At 37.0% G+C, this 18,338-nt stretch overlaps 1 long non-coding RNA gene across 2 annotated transcripts in view; it reads right to left on the bottom strand.

Moving 5' to 3' along the window:
- The window catches only part of LOC144293952 (uncharacterized), a 34,088-nt gene extending 16,138 nt beyond the window's left edge, over nt 1-17,950 (bottom strand). For both annotated transcript variants that reach the window (XR_013361304.1, XR_013361303.1), the window contains exon 1: nt 17,889-17,950. This is a non-coding gene — a long non-coding RNA (uncharacterized LOC144293952). The remainder of the gene's footprint in view (nt 1-17,888) is intronic.
- Nucleotides 17,951-18,338: the final 388 nt, after the last annotated feature.

Below are 18,338 nucleotides of genomic sequence, written 5' to 3'. Positions count from 1 at the left end.
GTCTAGGGTACTCTTCAGAATGGCTTTTGGAACTCACTGCAACTCGTCCTCAGAGTATAGACAGGTTCTTCTGCTCCTATGAGTAATTCAGGATCCAGTTTTGAAAATAAAAACTAAAGTCACATTCATGATCACCACACATTTTGTTGAATGTCTATCCAAATGTCTAATTGACCCAAAAGTTTTGAAAAAGTTAATTTGCTGACCCTTCCTCTGGTGTCAGTCTTAATTTTGCCACCTTGACATCATGTTGACTCTTTCAGGAAGCAGTGTTAGGAAGAGCGAAAATGTGTCAACAGGCAGTGTTGTGGGTGAACGTACTAGTCGGCAGGCATTAAACTTTTATGGATGTGTTTATGTATTATACATGTACAAGTCAGCAAGTCTGTATTAGAAATAATCTGCAGAAGCAATAAATTAATGCTGTATTATTAATATTTGTTTACATGTTCTACAAATGGCTCCACGTTCGTGGCCAAAATCCCCCTCATCATGAGCTACCAAACACCACGATGCCCCGGTGTCCAACCCTCACCAGGCTGAAGCTGTGATGTGCCCTTTCCAGCTCTGAAAAATCTCAATTTGCATAAAGATTCTCAGCCTTCTAAATTATCTTTGTTTCTGTGTGGAATTGTAAAGGTTGAGTAGTGAGGGCTTAAAGAATCCTCTTAAATAATTAACTGGAGTAAACAAAGTAACATCTTGAAGAGTGAGTTTTTGTCCCTCCCCTTGGGGGAAAAATAGCAAATTTCTTAAGATAATAAATTAGATAGAAAGGGGCCAGCGTTCTTAAAGAGTAGAAGAAGAGGTTTGAAGGGGCAGTACAGGTTTTTGGTTAGCTGCTTCTGGTGCCAGAAAGGATTTCATGTCTTCTTTATCAACCTGGCAATAACAGCTACAAAGTGGAGATTTTAAAAAATACATGGCAGGCTTGCTGTAGAAGATAAAGATACACCACTAATGACATAAGGGTGTGTGTGCGCGCACGCGTGTGTGTGTGTGTGTGTGTGTGTGTGTGTGAGAGAGAGAGAGAGAGAGCGCATGCGCATGCTTGTATACTTAGGAGAAAATGGAGTAATCCTTCTCAAAAGTGCTTAATGAGAGAACAAAGAATCTAAGGCATAAGGGATTTTCTGAGGTATCAAGCTGTGCTGCCTACCAGCTGATGAAGAAACTACACATGATTTTCATGAAAGATGAAATTTAATCATAAAAAGTGGAAATGGGAACATTTTCTGATGCCATTAATAATTTAGTGAAAATACATATGTGCAACTGAGTTTTACTTTCCAGGGGTTGAAGGGGGGCATGTGGACTTCCACAAGAGGTTCGTTTTGCTGAATGAGGCAGCCCCAGACAAAACCTAGAGCCCAGCGTTTTCTCCTTTCCTTTCCAGGGTGCCTATAACACTCTTGGGAATTTTGACTTTGCAAGACAACCTCGCATGCACTTGAACATTCAAGACGCACAGCATATCCAGATTCACTGTGGCATCAATAGGTCCTTGTCATGGCTAAATTCCTCTGCATAGTGGCTTCAAACTAACTTCTACCAATTGCCTTCCCTTCTTTCCTGTGAATCTGAAGTTCAGACCTTAAGCTAAACAAAGTGATACACTTCCCTCTACAGGTATATTGCTTACTTCTTCGTTTCCCTATAGAAACATATCTTCCTACCCCAAACATTGTCTTCTTTAAAATTCTGTGCAAAAGTCCTTTCTGCTATAACCTTTATCCGGTTTCTTTTCCTTTATTGCACTATCCCTCCAGGGCTCATTCACTCACACACATTCACAAAACATTTTTGGGTGCTCTCTGTACCAAAAAAAAAAAAAAAAAATTGGGGCAGAGAGAAGAGCAGGTTGCATTCTCTACTCTCAAGGAGCATGCGGTCTGATTGGACAGAAGGACCATATATTGTGGTTAGTGTGATGATCAGAGGAGTCCATCTAAAGGGGTGCCGGTGGGAAAGCTAACAGGGAAGTTTCCCGAAAGCTATAGTCTCTGTAATGCATCTTAGAAGATGAGTAGAAGTTAGCCAGACTGGGCATCCAGGGCATGGAGATTAGTGCCAAGACTAGAAACAGGATGACAAGAACAACATTTATCATTGTAGCTTCTTTTATCCAAGTGTTCATGAGTCTGTCTTTTCTCCCCCTTCAGACTGACTTGCCCTTGGGACCATAGGCAGATCATGGACATGTGAAGGAGGAATTAAATGAGATAATGTAAATATCACAAACTAGTAGGAGATGGTTTCTAGAATTCTTATCGTTATAGTAGTTCCCCTTTATCCATGAGTCCACTCTCTGCAGTTTCAGTTACCCACAGTCAAGTGTAGGTTGGAAACAGATGACCTGCCTTCTGACGTCACAGTGCATACATCATTGCCTCATGTCATCTGATCACATAGGCATTTTATCATCTCATGGCATCACCAGAAGGGTGAGTGCAGTACAGTAAGATATTTTGAGAGAGAGAGAGAGAGACCACATTCGCCTAACTTGTTACAATATATTGTTGAATTATTTTTAGTAGTTATTGTTAATTTTTTATTGTGTTTGATTTATAAATCAAACTTTAGCTTGAATAGGTACATAAAGGAAAAAAACATAGCATATCTAGGGTTTGGTACTATCCATGGTTTCAGGCATCCAATGGGGGTCTTAGAGCACAACCCCCAACCTCGCAAGGGGTGCTACTATATTTAAACCTGGTTTACCATTTATCTTCCTGAAGTACCATTAAAGTGCTCTTTTTAAACAAATATTCACATCTTGCTGCTTGCCACTTTACTCCTCTCATCCCTCTGGTAGCTGGCAGGGCAAGAGGTGGCCCTGAAGCTAGACAGAAGACTCAGTGAAGAAAGAGAGAGAGCCAGGTTCCCAAACTTCCAGCTAGAAGCAGCACTCTGTTAGTGTCACCGGGGTGCTGACAATAACGTCCAGGGGAGAAATGGGCTGTAGAGAAGCGTAGCAGCTGGCTTCATTGCTCCCTCCCCAGCAGAGCACCTCTAATAAATCAGCCAGGAGGGAAGTATATGTTGGGCAGGAGGAGGGAAGTTGGGGGTGTTCTTCGGTAACTGGTTTGGAACTCAATAGGGCTTTGCAATCTCCTGATAGATCCTGATCTACTGATTTAGGAACGCTGCATAAAATCTTTTACTTCTCTTCTAAGCGTTACCACCAGTAAATATAGGTTTTGTAATCTGGTTTAAATGTGAGGCCAAAAGACACATGATATGATTTTTTTTCTAAGTAATGTGTTCTTGAAGTCTTTATTTCCTTTTAAGCAAATGGATCATCACCAAAATCGCAACATTAAAACGGGTGGTAAAATATATGCATATCATTTTTAATATAAATCTCTGCTTCTTGATCAGTTTCCACATCGCCTGCACATTTATATCAGATCTCAGAAGCCCACTGAAAATTAGCAAGAGAAAAAGTGTGAAAAGACAGAAATAGTATCCAATCCTTGCAGAATCTCTCATTTAGTAGAGTGGGGAAGCTGAGGAGACGAAGTGATAGTACTACTTTTTTTTGTTTTTTTCTGTGTGGCCCCATGACTTTTTCAAATTATTTTCCACCTTTCATTTAGCTGTGACCTCCCAGCTGTTTCTGACAGATGGAAAAACAGAGGCAGGTAGCAGCCAATCAAGTGACACCCAAGCCGCACTTCCTGGAGCAGCTGCATCCAGGCTCAATCCTTGCTGTTCTCTGCCAAATCCCCTGCTTTCTTCACAATGAACGCAAGTTTCCGATCGCACCTCAAAATAGCCAGCACGTTCCTCACACTGGTTTTCTGACCAACGTCAGGAGCCCAGAAAAGCTCTAGGCAGAAGTCATGGGATCCAGCACCCATTGGGACCAAGGGGGTGGGACAAGGGAAAGGGAGTCAGGTGAAGGCGCCGTGCAGAGCTGGAAAACCAAGAGAGGGCGTGCCCTGCTCAGAGGTGGTGCTGGAGCTGGTGTGCAGGGCACCCGAGTTGATGGTACACATACATCTCTTCCTGAATCCCCTTGCAGCATCCTCACCTTGGTAGCTTGAAATCAACCATTTATACCGCAGAATTGGCAAACAATACCCATCGGGGCTTCCATCCTGCCCCCACCCCCAGGGAGCTGCTTATTAAACATGTACCTGCACACTACCTCCTGAGCTCATTCAAACTCCATTTTTATCAATGGTTATTGTCAAACAGAGCTCATGTGCTCCCGTAGCCAGCTCTGAGTTTAGACCCTGGCTCTAGGTGTTAGACTCTCGGGTTTGTCATGTCCCTCCTTCCTTGTCTCTCTTCTTTCCCCTCTTTGTACTCTCTGTCTTCCGAAGGAAAGACAATAAGGCAGCCCTTCAAAATTATTCCAAAGGAAAGGAGGTAGAGGAAAGAGGACAACTTGCCAACAGGTGTTTGAATAACTCCAGGCTCAGAGTTACCTTCTTCGGTTGCAACTCTTTAGCCCACCTCTATTGTTAACACCTGTGAAATTGCTCAATAAAACAATCCCACAAGCCCTGTTCTGTCTCTCGAATGTGTAGTCTGTTACATTTCTTGTCAATGAGGCAGCACATAATTCATTTAGAAGGCCATGTGAAGTGTTCAAGAATAACAAATTAAGATTTAGTTCAAACATTCCTGATGGGGTCTTGGTGTGCTTACCAGGTTTATGGATCTGTTTCATGGGAATGCACTTTACAAAGTTGCATTTGTGAGTTGTTTATTCAGTGAATATAGGTATCCATTATATTTTTGTCACTGCTGTAGACATGAATGAAAGGGAGGAAAATTATCACTAGAAAAAGCTATTTCAGATTTCTGCAAGTTGAAGTGCTGTGTTAAAAAAGAAAGCGAAATAATACATCCAGCACCAGACACTTTGTTGGATAAAATGAAATAATCTGAAGTATCACTGTTTTTTTTTCTCTTCACACACCAATTTTTAGCCAACATTGGAAAAGCTCAATAAGTAAAAACTATCTAAAAACAAGTTCTTAAACTGGGGTTCACGGACCCTAACAGGTTTATGAATAGAATTCAGGATGCACTGTGAACTTGAATGTGAAGACAATTATATTATCTTCACTCACCTCCATTTGGAATTGAGTACATCTCCCAATTATGTATATAGGGCAATAACCGATAGTAATATTAGCAGTACCTGTCTCTTCATACCCCCCAAATCACAGATATTTTCCTATCAAATTACAGTTCTTGCAGATATCTGAAAACATTGTTTATATTCATCACTTCACGATTATAGTAATCATTAGATCTGCTAAATTTTTGTCTTTTAAAAGCACGTATTATTACATTACACATATGACTTTTATATATTTTGATAACTATAATTCCATATAATTGGTTTCCTTTGTAATCTCTATGTATTCTATTTTATGCATTTAAAACTATTAACCTGAGAAGGGGTCCGTCGTCTTTACCAGATTGCTGAAGGGATAGGAAACCAGGCCCCCAAAAGCCTTAAGAGCCCCTGTTCTCAAATTAGCCCCAATTCTCTTTTATTTCCTTTCATTTGACACAACCAACCTTTGAGTACCTTCAACAGGCCCTATAATGTTCTAAGCATTAGGGATATAGGAACAAACAAGACAGAGGATCCCTGGGTGGCTCAGCGGTTTAGCGCCTGCCTTCGGCCCAGGGCGTGATGCTGGAGACCAGAGATCGGGTCCCACGTCGGGCTCCCTGCATGGAACCTGCTTCTCCCTCTGCCTCTGTCTCTGCCTCTCTCTCTCTCTGTGTGTGTCTCTCTTGAATAAATAAGATCTTAAAAAAAAGGCAGAATTCCTACTTTCAAGAACCTTATATTCTAGAGTAGCAACTTAATTTATATTTCTAAGTACAGTAATTTCTTAATCGTTCAGTCCCAAAAGAAACAATAGAAATTCACAATTAGCATAGATCCTTACTACTCAAAGTCTGGTGCATGAAACAGCAACCCTGACGTCACCTGGGAACTTGTCAGAAATGCAGAATTTCAGAGCCCATCCCAGAATCTGCATTTTTAACAACATCCGGGGAACTGGAGAACTTGAGAAGTGCTGGCTTAGCTTTTAGATCCCAAACTACCACACTTACTAGTCACTTTTTCCCATTTGCCCTTAATATCTAGAACAGTGATGAAAGTCCGAGGCATTAGGAGGCCACTGATAAAGTCTAGAGCAAACTGGTTTTTCTAAAGCTCATGAAAGAGAGGATGGCTCTCCAGAATTCTATTTCTAGCGGCACAGAAGAGTAAAAATTCAAGCTGGAAAAAAAAAAAGTCACGATTGAAAATCTTCTCACATTTTCTCATGCTTAATTTGGTCATTCCTTTGTATGAAATAAAACAAGCTCGTCTTGTTTAGCGTTACCTCAATGGAGTGAAATTGGCTACACCGTTCTTTCACTCAAAGCACTATTCATAGATTTCTATTCTCAACCATGTTATTTATACTCTGCCTAAAAGTAGGTTTCACAGTTATTTAGAATCATGCAGCACCAACAGAGAACTTCTTTAATTTTGATCTGAAGAGTGAAATACATTTGAATTTCCTAATATAATATTTGGGGAGAACCCCAAAGTGCGAGGATGGAGAGGAGAACAACAGTACGTAAGAGAAGATATTAGAGCCCAGTGATTGCTTAGGAGCTTAAAATTGATTGAGCTCTGTGTATGGCGGAAGCTTCTGAAATTAATGCAGATCACAGTAATGTGGCGATAGTGATCTCCCATAATGGTCTGGGAGCAGTGTTCTCTCCTCTCTGATCCTGCCTTTATCTAAAACTCTTGACTTTTTCATCACACATTTTTGGCATTAATTTTTATTTTTTTAAATATTATATTAAAATATTTTTTTATCTTGATTACTGAGTTTTGGGGCATCCCTTAAATTGTGCACCCAAGATCATAGTCCCAACCTTCCTGGGCGTAAAAGGTGAGGAAATAATTACAATCGGGATAAATTTTACAAATAACAAAAATGTTCATTCTTCACGAGTAGTCATCTTACTCTTCAATGTTATAGATGATATTAGAATACTTTTTAAAGCAATCATAATATTTGTGTCACAGCACATTCATACACCACTCATAAGTATTGAGATCTGTTGTTTTCAGCACATTTTACAGTCAAAAAACTTCCTTTTAACTAATAGGTAAACTGATATTTGGATCATTAACTCGTAAATTCATGGTTGTTCTAAGCTGCTCCTGAGTAAAATGTTTACCAAAAGATAACCCCATAGTAATATAAGAAACAGAATTTTATGTTTGAACATTGTGTGAAATGCTATTGTCATCAAAGTTAATCACCAAGAAAGGTAGGGCTAATAAATAGCTTAGATGAATTGGAAAATTTGATCTTGGATTTCAGTTAATGAAATTATACAGTATCAAAGACAGCACCTCACTAGGGCGATTTAATGTTAACAACTTTTGTAATAGTCTCAAAGGGCATTGTTAAGAGGAACTCTCCAAATTGCCTGATGAAAAATTGCATTGTGCCAGGATTTTTGCAAACAAAATATAACACCGAACAGAAAGGGGTACATGATAGGAAAAATAAAAAACAAAGTTAAGCCCTATCATCCCACAGAGCCACAAATAATCCCAAACATCTCCATTGGCACATAGCTGAATAAAAGGAGTCTGGTGCTATACCATTAATTCTTTAAAAGGCCAGAGATATGTAAATAAGACACCATGACCAAATCCCCCATTTGCTATTGTGTTCAGCTTTGGTTTGAAGAAGCAGAGCCTAACTCAAAGTGGTTCAAGAGAGGAGAGGATAATTTTAAGGATGAATAAGAAGCAAGGTAGAGGACAGGGATATAACGAAAATGTGGCTGGTTCTAACTGGGATGTGCTATACATGCAAAACACACACTGGATTTCATAAAGTCAGTGGTAAAAAAAGAATGTAACATATTTCAGTTTTATATTGATGAAATGTTGATATGATAATATTTTGGATATATCAGCTTAAATAAAATAAATTATTCAAAAAGAATTACACCTATTTCTTCTAACTTTTCATAATGTGGCTAAGAGAAAATGTAAAATTATAGAGGTGACTCACATTTGAGGTTCCTGTCCTATTTCTACCGGACAGCACAGCTCTAGAGATGTCTCTGTTGGGGTTTAGGTTAGGAGGGATTCTCATTGTACAAAACAGAAAAGCAGCAGTGACTAAGAGTGGGGCAGTTTCTATTTGCATGTATGTATGTATGTATTTGAGAGGGAGATAAAGAGAGTGAGCACAAGGCAGGGGGAGGGAGGGAGGGAGAGGGACAAGCAGACTCCCCTCTGAGCACAGAGCCCTGTAACAAGGCTGATCTCCATACCCTGAGAACACGACCTGAGCAGAAATCAAGTCAAGAGTCCCAGACTCTACCACTGAGCCACCCAGGAGCCCTGGGGCAGTTCCCTCTTGAAAGGAACATGGCATCATGGATAAAGCTTTCTGTGGACCCAACGAAGAGCAAGGGAAACCAACAAGGAAAGAGACCCTCTAGCTACCTACCACTGTCGGGTGGAGAACACATCTGCTCCCTTGTTCCATTTCCTTTCCTTCCTTTCCTTTCTCTGATTTCCTCTCTCCCTTCTTATTCCACCTTCCCCTTCTCTCCCTCTTCCTTCCTTCTTTCTTCCCTGTCTTTTTTTTTTTTTTTTTTTTAAGAAAAGAGAAAAAGTCTTGATTATCTTGAATGGGTCCAACAGAAAAGCAAGTGATGATTAATCACTTACTATATAATAACTTCCCAGAAAATCTGCAAGTAAAACAGATAACATTTTAAATTCAGCCTTTGGTAAGATAAAAGCCAAAGAGGAATTCCGAATTGTCTCCTCGGGATGGCAATATCTTGCTTGTTCTGGAGAGCCTGTCGCCCACGCTTTTCCTGAATTGTTTCTGCTCCCAGGCTCCACAATGTTGGAGGTGATTCTTACAGGTTCGTGGAGACCATCGTTTATGTATATGTCAAACAGATTGCATTTGTAACATTTAATGCCCACAATAACAATAATAAAACATGCTGGCGTGTGTTCTCTGTGTAAACACTTTCTTCTGAAGATAGAGCCAGTGAAATGTTTTAGGAACTTTGACATTTATGGCTGTATTTATAATCTTTTTTGGATCATTTCCTCACAGAGTCACATGTTTGTATATTTTAAATTCTCTGGAGAAATAAAAATGTTTAAACATAATATAATGATATGATATGCATTTTATGAGCCCTTGTTCACCATCTAGGCAGAAGAAGAGAATTGAACGGTGAATCCTGAGAAGGGTTTCTATAGGAGTCTTAAGTTTTCTAGAAATGGGCTATAATGCCAAGGTGATTAGAAAGAGAAAGAGGAAGTATATATTCAAATCTGACAGAAGCTTTCATTTGCTTGAAGCTAGACTACCCTAAAAGTGGGAAACTAGACATTTACTCAGTGCATTTTTTGTAATCCCTGAGTTGAACTTTATTACCATATTTTATATTCATATAAAATTCATACAAATTTACCTACTGTTTATTTTTTGAAATTTTCTGGCCTATAGCATAGCAGCCCTAGATTTATTCTTTGTCAAAAGAAACAGATAATAACTATGATTATTCAAATAAATCCTTTATTCATAAATCAATATTTTTTAGCTAAAGTAATAAAGCTAACTATCACACTTAATTTGGTATATACCAAGTATCTCACATGTGTTAATTTATTAAACAGTCAGAACAAGTCTAAATAGTAAGTGACTAGGATGGTATTCAAACCAGGGGATCTGACACCTAAAGCTGTTTCTACTCCAATATGCCATCCTGAGTGAGAGAGTAGAGACTTTAGAACATATCTTCACATTTTTCTGTGATTTTCCCTATGGAGAGGTGATCTATAAATATTCCTGAACAGGTAACCTGTAAGTGTTGTCCTTGAATCTGAACTAAGCTCAGGGAGTGGTGGACCAATACGGTATGGTAGAAAAGACTGTTGTCTTCAGAGGTTATGCTGTAGGAAAAGGCTTTTCAGCATCCATTCTGTTCATTTGAGACACTCATCTTTGCAGCCACGAATGGTTGTGTAAGATGCACCAGGTGGCCATGTTGTGAGGAAGCTCAGACTAGTTTTACAGTGATCTCTTATGTGTCTAGAACAGAAGATTTTTAACTCAGCTGAGGGTTAAGGGTTCAATCAATATGAAGCCTTATCTCTTATTATTTTTAAAATACCAATTCTTATGCATGCTCCATTCTTTTTCATTTTCCTTTTAATACACAAGCAAGAGTTATAACTAGTACTTACATGTCAGACTTCGTTCTATAGACTTTTCAATGTATTGACCCATGAAATTGTCAGCAGAGTCCTGTGAGGTAGGTGTTATCATTACCTCTAATTTTACATATCACATAACCTAGGCCCAGAGAGGCTGTTTGCTCAAGATCCGTCAGCTATTAAATGGAAGAGCCAGGCTTTGAACCGGAAGTTCAAAGCCTGGCTCTGAAACACAAAGTCTGTGTTTTTAACTACTTCTTTTATTGCCATGAATAAATCCTCAAATCGCAAAGATTACATTTTTTAAAAGAGTAATAAGAAATAAGCACTTCCCTTATCTGGTAGTTTGAAAGTGCAGCCAGTTTCTTTACCATTCTCTTCACTGAGAGGTGGGGTCTAGATCTCCTCCCCTTGAATTTTTGTGTGGGCTTGTGAAGTCTTAAACCAATACAGTACAGTGGAAGTGATGCTGTGTGCCTGTCAAGGTTAGGTCATAATAGGTCACACACCTTCTACTATTTGCATTGGAATATTTGCTCTTGGAGCTCTAAGCTGCCATAACACCTCCAAATACCCTGAAGCTACCATGCTACAAGGATACCCTAGCCACATGGAGAAGTCACAAGTGGCTGCTCCAGGTGACGGTCCCAGCTGAACAGGTTTTGAGCCTTCCTAACCTAGGCACCAACATCTAAGAAGTCTCCAGATGATCCAATGCCAGTCTTTTGAAATATCCTCAGCCCTCTGAGTCTGCCCAACTGAGGCTTCAGCTATTTTAGAGCAGACACAAGCTATCTCTGTTGTTCTGTCTAAATTCATGGTCCACAGAATCAGAGAAAATAATAAAATGATGGTGGTCTTCTGCCCCTGAATTAGAGTAGTATGTTACACAGAAGAGGATAAGTAAGATCCCCTTCTTCACCAGTAACTTCTGTACTTTATTCCTATGAATCCACACTGGAAATAATTTGCTGCTTCATTTCAGGTCCCTTTTCTATACTTTTAAACATATGTACCTATTCAATTTTAAACATTAACAAGACTATTATATTTACATTGTTCACGCATTTGCTTTTTTTTTTTTAACAGTCATTGACTCAAGAAATTTTTAACTGAGAACCTTCTACATGCCAAGCATTGTTGAAGGTGATAAGGATACAGGATGAACAAAACAAAGTCCTCAAGTTCATGGACTAAAGTAATGTCTTGCTTTATTTTTTTTTATTATTATTTTTTTAATGTCTTGCTTTAAATGTCCATATATACAGGTCAATATAGTTCCTTTTTTTGTGTCCACATAATGTTTCTTTCTTCTGTCCACATACGTTATAGAGTACTAGAGATGATTCATATTGTCAGATATGTATGATGTTTCCAATGTTTGGGTATAATGAACAATGTTTGGCTATGATGAACAATGTATTTTCCTTCAATGGAAAGCCCATAAAGCATAATTGGGGAGAATTGCATGTTTACTGCAAAACTGTCTTCACCAATTTTTATCCCCACCAGCAACACATGAGAGTGCCTATTCCCTAATCCTCACCAATACTTGAGTCAGTGTTCTGGGAACAAAACTCTCTCATTTTAATTCACATGTCCCCAATTAATAATGACATTAAACATCTTTAGGGGCTAATTATAATTCTTTTTCAGTAAATTTTTATTCTTATCCTTTGCCCATTTTAAAAATTGGTTGTTTCCCTTCCTTTACTATTTAAAGGTGATCCTATTTTTCTCAGATTATGAATCCTCTATTAAATATGGTACAAAAACAGTTTAAGCCTAAACCTGCTTTAAAGCTTCATATTGTTTTTTGTCATACAGACAATTTTGATTTTGATGTGGGCAAATCTATCCATCTGTTACTTCGTGTCTTTTGGATTTTATATCCTACTTATGAAGGCCTCCATGCCAAAGTTATAAAAATATTATCTTTGTCCTCTATATTTTTAAATGTTTAAAAAATGTCACAGTTTTTAATGCATATGGAGTTTTCTCTTCGTGAATAGGGTGGGATAGGCATCTAGATTTCCATTTAGATCTATTGATTGATTGGGCTCCTGACTAATATCGTACTTTTTTAGTTACTAGAGATTATAGTTTATTTTCACATACTGCAAGGCAAGTTGCTCCTTGGGCAAGTTGTCCCTTTAAAAAAAAAAAAAAAGACGACTTTTATTTTTAATTCCCAAGTGTGGAAAGTGATTTATTGAGTTCCTTTCCAAAAAATTCATATGTGATTTTTTATTAAGATTTAATTGAATTTATAGATGTTATAGGCAAGTAATATCTATAATCCAGGAACATGGTTTCCTCTTAATTTATTCAAGTTTTCCATAAAGTTTTCTAATATTTTTCACCTAAGTCTCAGCATATTTCTCTCAGGTTTACTGCTAAGACTTTAATTGTTTTATTGCAATCATGATTGGGACAATTATTAAAGTTTTATTTGATTATTGCTGGAATAGGAAAAAGCCACTGATGACTGTATGTTGATCTTGGAATCAATCTTTTATCAGTTGTCACTTGACCCTCTTCTAGTTCCTGAGCATAGGATGGTGTCCTCTGTGGATAATGACTGTTTTGTCTTTTTGCTCCCCCAGGTTCATAGCTTTTTTTTTTTTTTTTTTAATTCTCTTTATTGTTTCATTAAGACTTCCAGTGAGGTTTGAAACGTCAAGGTAAACATACTTTTCTTGTTCCTTCATTACCAAGTATAATGCTTGCTGTGTGTTTCTGGTGGAAAACTTTAGCAAGATAAAAGGGCTCATTCTATCTCAGAGTTGGATGAAAACCGGATTTGAAATTTATCAAACTTTGGGGGGCATCTATTGAGATTTTATGTGATTTCCTCCTTTAATCTGTTAATATAGCAAAATAAAAAATTACTTAATGTTCATTCATTCAATCAAAGTGTACTTACTGAGCACCTATTATATGCCAAGAACTATGATAAATACCAGGAATATAAACGAGAACAAGACAGACAAGTTTTCTGCCCCCAAATTGATCAATCTTTGCATTCTTTGAATAAATCTTATTTGTTCTAGATGTGTTACTCTTTTAATATGCTGCTAGACTTGATTTGATATTGTTCTGCTTAAGATTTTTGCATCTACATTCATGAGTGGAACTAGATTATGTTGCTCTGAGCCCCATTCAAAACTGACAGCTTTACAAGTTCTCAGTAAACAAACTGGAGCAAAGTACAGTGTTTCTCTCCATTTATTCAAGTCTTCTTTTAAATCTGTAATACATTTTGTAGTTTTCTTCCTGTGAGTCTTAAACATTTCGTATTAAATATATTCCTAGGTAATTTATTCATTTCATTATGAGTGAGATGTTTAAATGAAATCTTCAAGTTAATTATTGCTTGTATACATAAAACCAATTGATTTTTGTATATTTAGTTTGTGACTGGTCGCTTAGACAAAATCTCTTATTAAGGATATAAATGTTTCAACTTCTTTCTTGTTTTCAATACTTCTGGATAGACTATCATAACATCAGTAAATAATAGTATTTTTCCTCTTTCTGTACAATTACTAAACTTTTTTTTCCCTCTGATCTTATCTTGTGGATTAGATATTGCAGAGCAGAGTTGAATAATATTTATTTTTTTTTAAATTTTTATTTATTTATGATAGTCACACAGAGAGAGAGAGAGGCAGAGACACAGGCAGAGGGAGAAGCAGGCTCCATGCACCGGGAGCCCGAAGTGGGATTCGATCCTGGATCTCCAGGATCGGGCCCTGGGCCAAAGGCAGGCGCTAAACCGCTGCGCCACCCAGGGATCCCTGAATAATATTTATAATAAAAAAACATCTTTGTATTTTTTTTCTTCTCTTAAAGTGAATATTCCTGGAGGTTATTATTAGGTATCATCTACTAAGATGAATAATCTGTACCAACTTGAAAAAGAAGACTTCATTCCTATTCTTGTCCTACTTATCAGGTGCTTTTACTAAAAATGGACATTGCATTTTTTTTCAAATTACTTTTTGGTCATACTTGGAGATAATCACTTCATTTTTCTTCTATGACATATCAATGTGAAAAATTGTATTATATTAATGAATTTATAATATTGAATTATCTTTTCATTCTTGAAACAAAACCTACTGGGGTTTCTTTTCATTATTTCATATAGCTGGATAAATTTAGTATTGCACTTTAGATTTTGGCATTAAAATCTAAATATGTATGAGGCTGTTGTGCTTTCTCCTTTGTGTTAGTTTGAAAAGTTTTTAGCATTAGAGTTTTGTATTTGAATTGGGATTTTCTGTCCATATATTTTAATAGACTTGAAGAGTTAACAAAGTGAGAAAATTATATGCTCTTTAAATTTGGAAATAATTTTCTTTAATCCTCTAAAGGGTAAATATTTACATTTGTTTTTCAATTCATTCTTAAGAATGTTTCCTGCCTCTTCTGCAGTTAATATTCATATTTAATATGAATGGAAATGATTCATTATATCAAGATTTTCAAATGTTTTTGTATCTAAGATGACACTTCCTTTCTTATCCTTAATTTTTCCTCATCTCTTGTTCTTTCCTTGATTAAAATAAATAGAGGTTTGTATATTTTATGCTTTTTGTTCTATTTATTGCTTGCTTTTTTTTTTTAAAGAACTACTCTAAGATTTATTTATCTATTCTATTCCCTTTTGTTCACTAAATTTTAATTTCTGGCTTCATCTATAATAATTTCTTCTCCTTTTTTCTTTAGGCTTGCTTTATTTTCAAGCAAGCTTCTCAAGTTAATGGCTTAATTCATTTGTTTCTTTTATTATTTAAGAGTAATAAAAGTATGTTTTGTGAATTTGCCCAATTATGGCTTTTCAAAAAGATTTATTTACTTATTTTAAAGAGGGAAAGAGCATGTGTGAGTAGGGGGAGGGGCACACGGAGAGGGAGAGAGAGAATCTCAAGCAGGCTCCCCACTGAGTGTAGAGACCAATGCAGGGCTGGATCTCACAACCCTGAGAGCATGATCTGAGCAGAAACCAATAGTTGAAAGCTCAAACAACTGAGCCACCCAGGCACCCCAGTGAATTTGCCCAATTAGGGCTTTGACTAAATACCATAGGTTTGAATGTGTAGTATTTTTATAATTGTGATTTTCTAAGTATTTTGTAACTATATATTTTTAAAAAGTATGTTTTAGGGTTTTTTTTTTTTTTCAAAATTTTATTTAAATTCTAGTTAGTTAATTTGTAGTGTAATCCTGGTTTTAAGAGTGGAATTTAGTGACTCATTGCTTATGTATAACACCCAGTGCTCAACATAACAAGTTCCCTCCTTAATTCCCATCACCCATGTAGCCAATCCCCTGCCCACTTCCCCCTCTATCAACCCTCAGTTTGTTCTCTACAGTTACGAATCTTTTATGGTACACCCCAATGTTTATAGCAACAATGTCCATAATAGCCAAATTACAGAACGAGCCCAGATGTCCATCAACAGATAAATGGATAAAGAAGATGTGTATATACACAATGAAATATTACTCAGCCATCAAAAAACCAAAATCTTACCATTTGCAATGATGTGGTTGGAACTAGGGAATATTATGCTAAGCAAAGTAAGTCAATCAGAGAAAGACAGTTATCATATGATTTCACTCATATGTGGAATTTAAGAAGCAAAACAAAGGATCATAGAAGAAGGGAGGGAAAAATAAGATGAAACCAGGGCGGGAGACAAACCATAAGATATTCTTAACTGTAGGAAACAAACTGAGGGTTGCTGGAGGGGAGGGGCATCAGGGGATGGGGTAACTCAGTGATGACACTAAGGAGGGCACATGATGTAATGAGCACTGGGTGTTATACAAGACTGATGAGGGATCCCTGGGTGGCGCAGCGGTTTGGCGCCTGCCTTTGGCCCAGGGCGCGATCCTGGAGACCCGGGATCGAATCCCACGTCGGGCTCCCGGTGCATGGAGCCTGCTTCTCCCTCTGCCTGTGTCTCTGCCTCTCTCTCTCTCACTGTGTGCCTATCATAAATAAATTTAAAAAATTAAAAAAAAAAAAAAGACCGATGAATCACTAAACTCTACCTCTGAAACTAATAATACATTTTATGTTAATTAATTGAATTTAAATAAAATAAACATTTAAAAAACATTTAAAAAGAATCTCTTATGGTTTTCTTCCCCCTCTCTTTTTCCCTTCCCCTAGGTTTATCTGTTTTGTTTCTTAAATTCCACATATGAATGAAAATTTTTTTTTTAAAGATTTTATTTATTTACTCATGATAGTCACAGAGAGAGAGAGAGGCAGAGACATAGGCAGAGGGAGAAGCAGGCTCCATGCAGGGAGCCCGGCGTGGGATTCCATCCCGAGTCTCCAGGATCGCGCCCTGGGCCAAAGGCAGGCACCAAACCCCTGCGCCACCCAGGGATCCCTGAATGAAAATGTATGGTATTTGTCTTTCTCTGATAGACTCATTTCACTTAGTGTAATATACTCTAGCTCCATGCACATCATTGGGAATGGCAAGATTTCATTCTTTTTGATGGCTGATGTAATTACAACTTAAATCTCCTATTTGATCCAGAGTTACATAGAAGAATTTTGTTTTGTTTTGTCATCATCTAAAGCTTGAGAAATCTTTTTAAAAATTATTGTTGTTCAACCATTAATTTTGTTGCATTTTGATCAAAGAATATGGTTGTATAGCTCTACTTTGTAGAAAATTCTGATGCTTTCTTTTTATGATCCAGTATATATGAAATTTTAAGTGTTTCTAAGATATTTAACAAAGAGAATATATCATCAGTATGAGGGTTTTAATTTTCCTTGTGTATTTTCAAATCAACTCAAGTGACTATATTATCAAATCCTTTATTTCCTTGTTTATTGCCTGCTTTAAGTCTGGAGAGCAGAACAAAGCTTCATTTTCTTACTATGCATCTATTTTAGTCAATTTCTCTTTCTAGTTCTTGTGTTTGCTTTATGGTTGTTACATACTCTGTCATTTAGCACATGAAAGTTGAAGCCTGTTACATTTTCATTTGGGATCTTCTTACTAACAACAACAAAAAGAGTACATATGAAACATTTACATTTTTTCCTTGAAAATCTATTTCATCTTATATGATTGTAATTCCAACCATTTGGTGGGGAGAGTAGTTATTATTTTAACATAATCATATACTTTGAGTTTTCCTGAGTTACTCTTTCTGAGGTATCTTTGGTAGGCAAATATTGATGATTATGATCTAATGCTAAAGTTTTATTTGCCATAAATTACATGTCTGTGCTTACTCAAACCAGCACATTTTATTTTACTTCAACTTCTTTGCTATTTCTTTTGATATTTATCTTTGACTCTCTCATATCTGTTTTCACTTTTCTCTCTTCTAATATAATAGCATACATCCTCCTTTTAAGTTTGCTAATTATTGTCTTTTAAAAATAAACAGTTCTACTTTTCGGTCCATGTCAAGGAGAATAAATCAGTGTCTACCACTTTTCTTTTATGCACAATAGAGATACTAGCATACTATTTTTTTTTTCTACATCTCCTTCTCTGCCTGCAAATTTAGACTCAACTTCTAATTTGCTAAATGGTATTACAGTAGTCCTCCCTCATGCAGTTTCACTTTTTGTGGTTTCAGTTACCTGTGGTCAACCATGGTCTGGTAGGAGAGGATCTTCCTTCTGATGAATTGTCAGAAGGTCAGTAAGAGCCTAATGCTATGTCACAATGCCCACATCATTCCCCTCACTTCCTCTCATCATGTAGGCATTTTATCATCTCATATCATCACAAGAAGAAGAAGGTAAATATAATACAGAGGTATTTTGAGTGAAAGAGACCACATTCACATAACTTTCATTATAGTATATTGTTATAATTGTTCTATTTTATTATTGTTGTTGATCTCCTACAATACCCAATTTGTAAATTAAACTTTTCACAAATGTGTGTGTTTATAGGGTTTGGTACTGTCTGTGGTTTCAGACATTCGGGTGTCTTGGAATACATCTTCTGCAGATAAGAAGGGACTACTGTATGTACATGCTATACCTTCTTTTTCAAGGATTATTGATGAAGTTTGCAACTTCTGT

Source organism: Canis aureus, chromosome 22 (assembly GCF_053574225.1).
Source record: "Canis aureus isolate CA01 chromosome 22, VMU_Caureus_v.1.0, whole genome shotgun sequence".
Taxonomy (NCBI): domain Eukaryota; kingdom Metazoa; phylum Chordata; class Mammalia; order Carnivora; family Canidae; genus Canis; species Canis aureus.
This window is presented reverse-complemented; position numbering and strand designations above follow the sequence as displayed.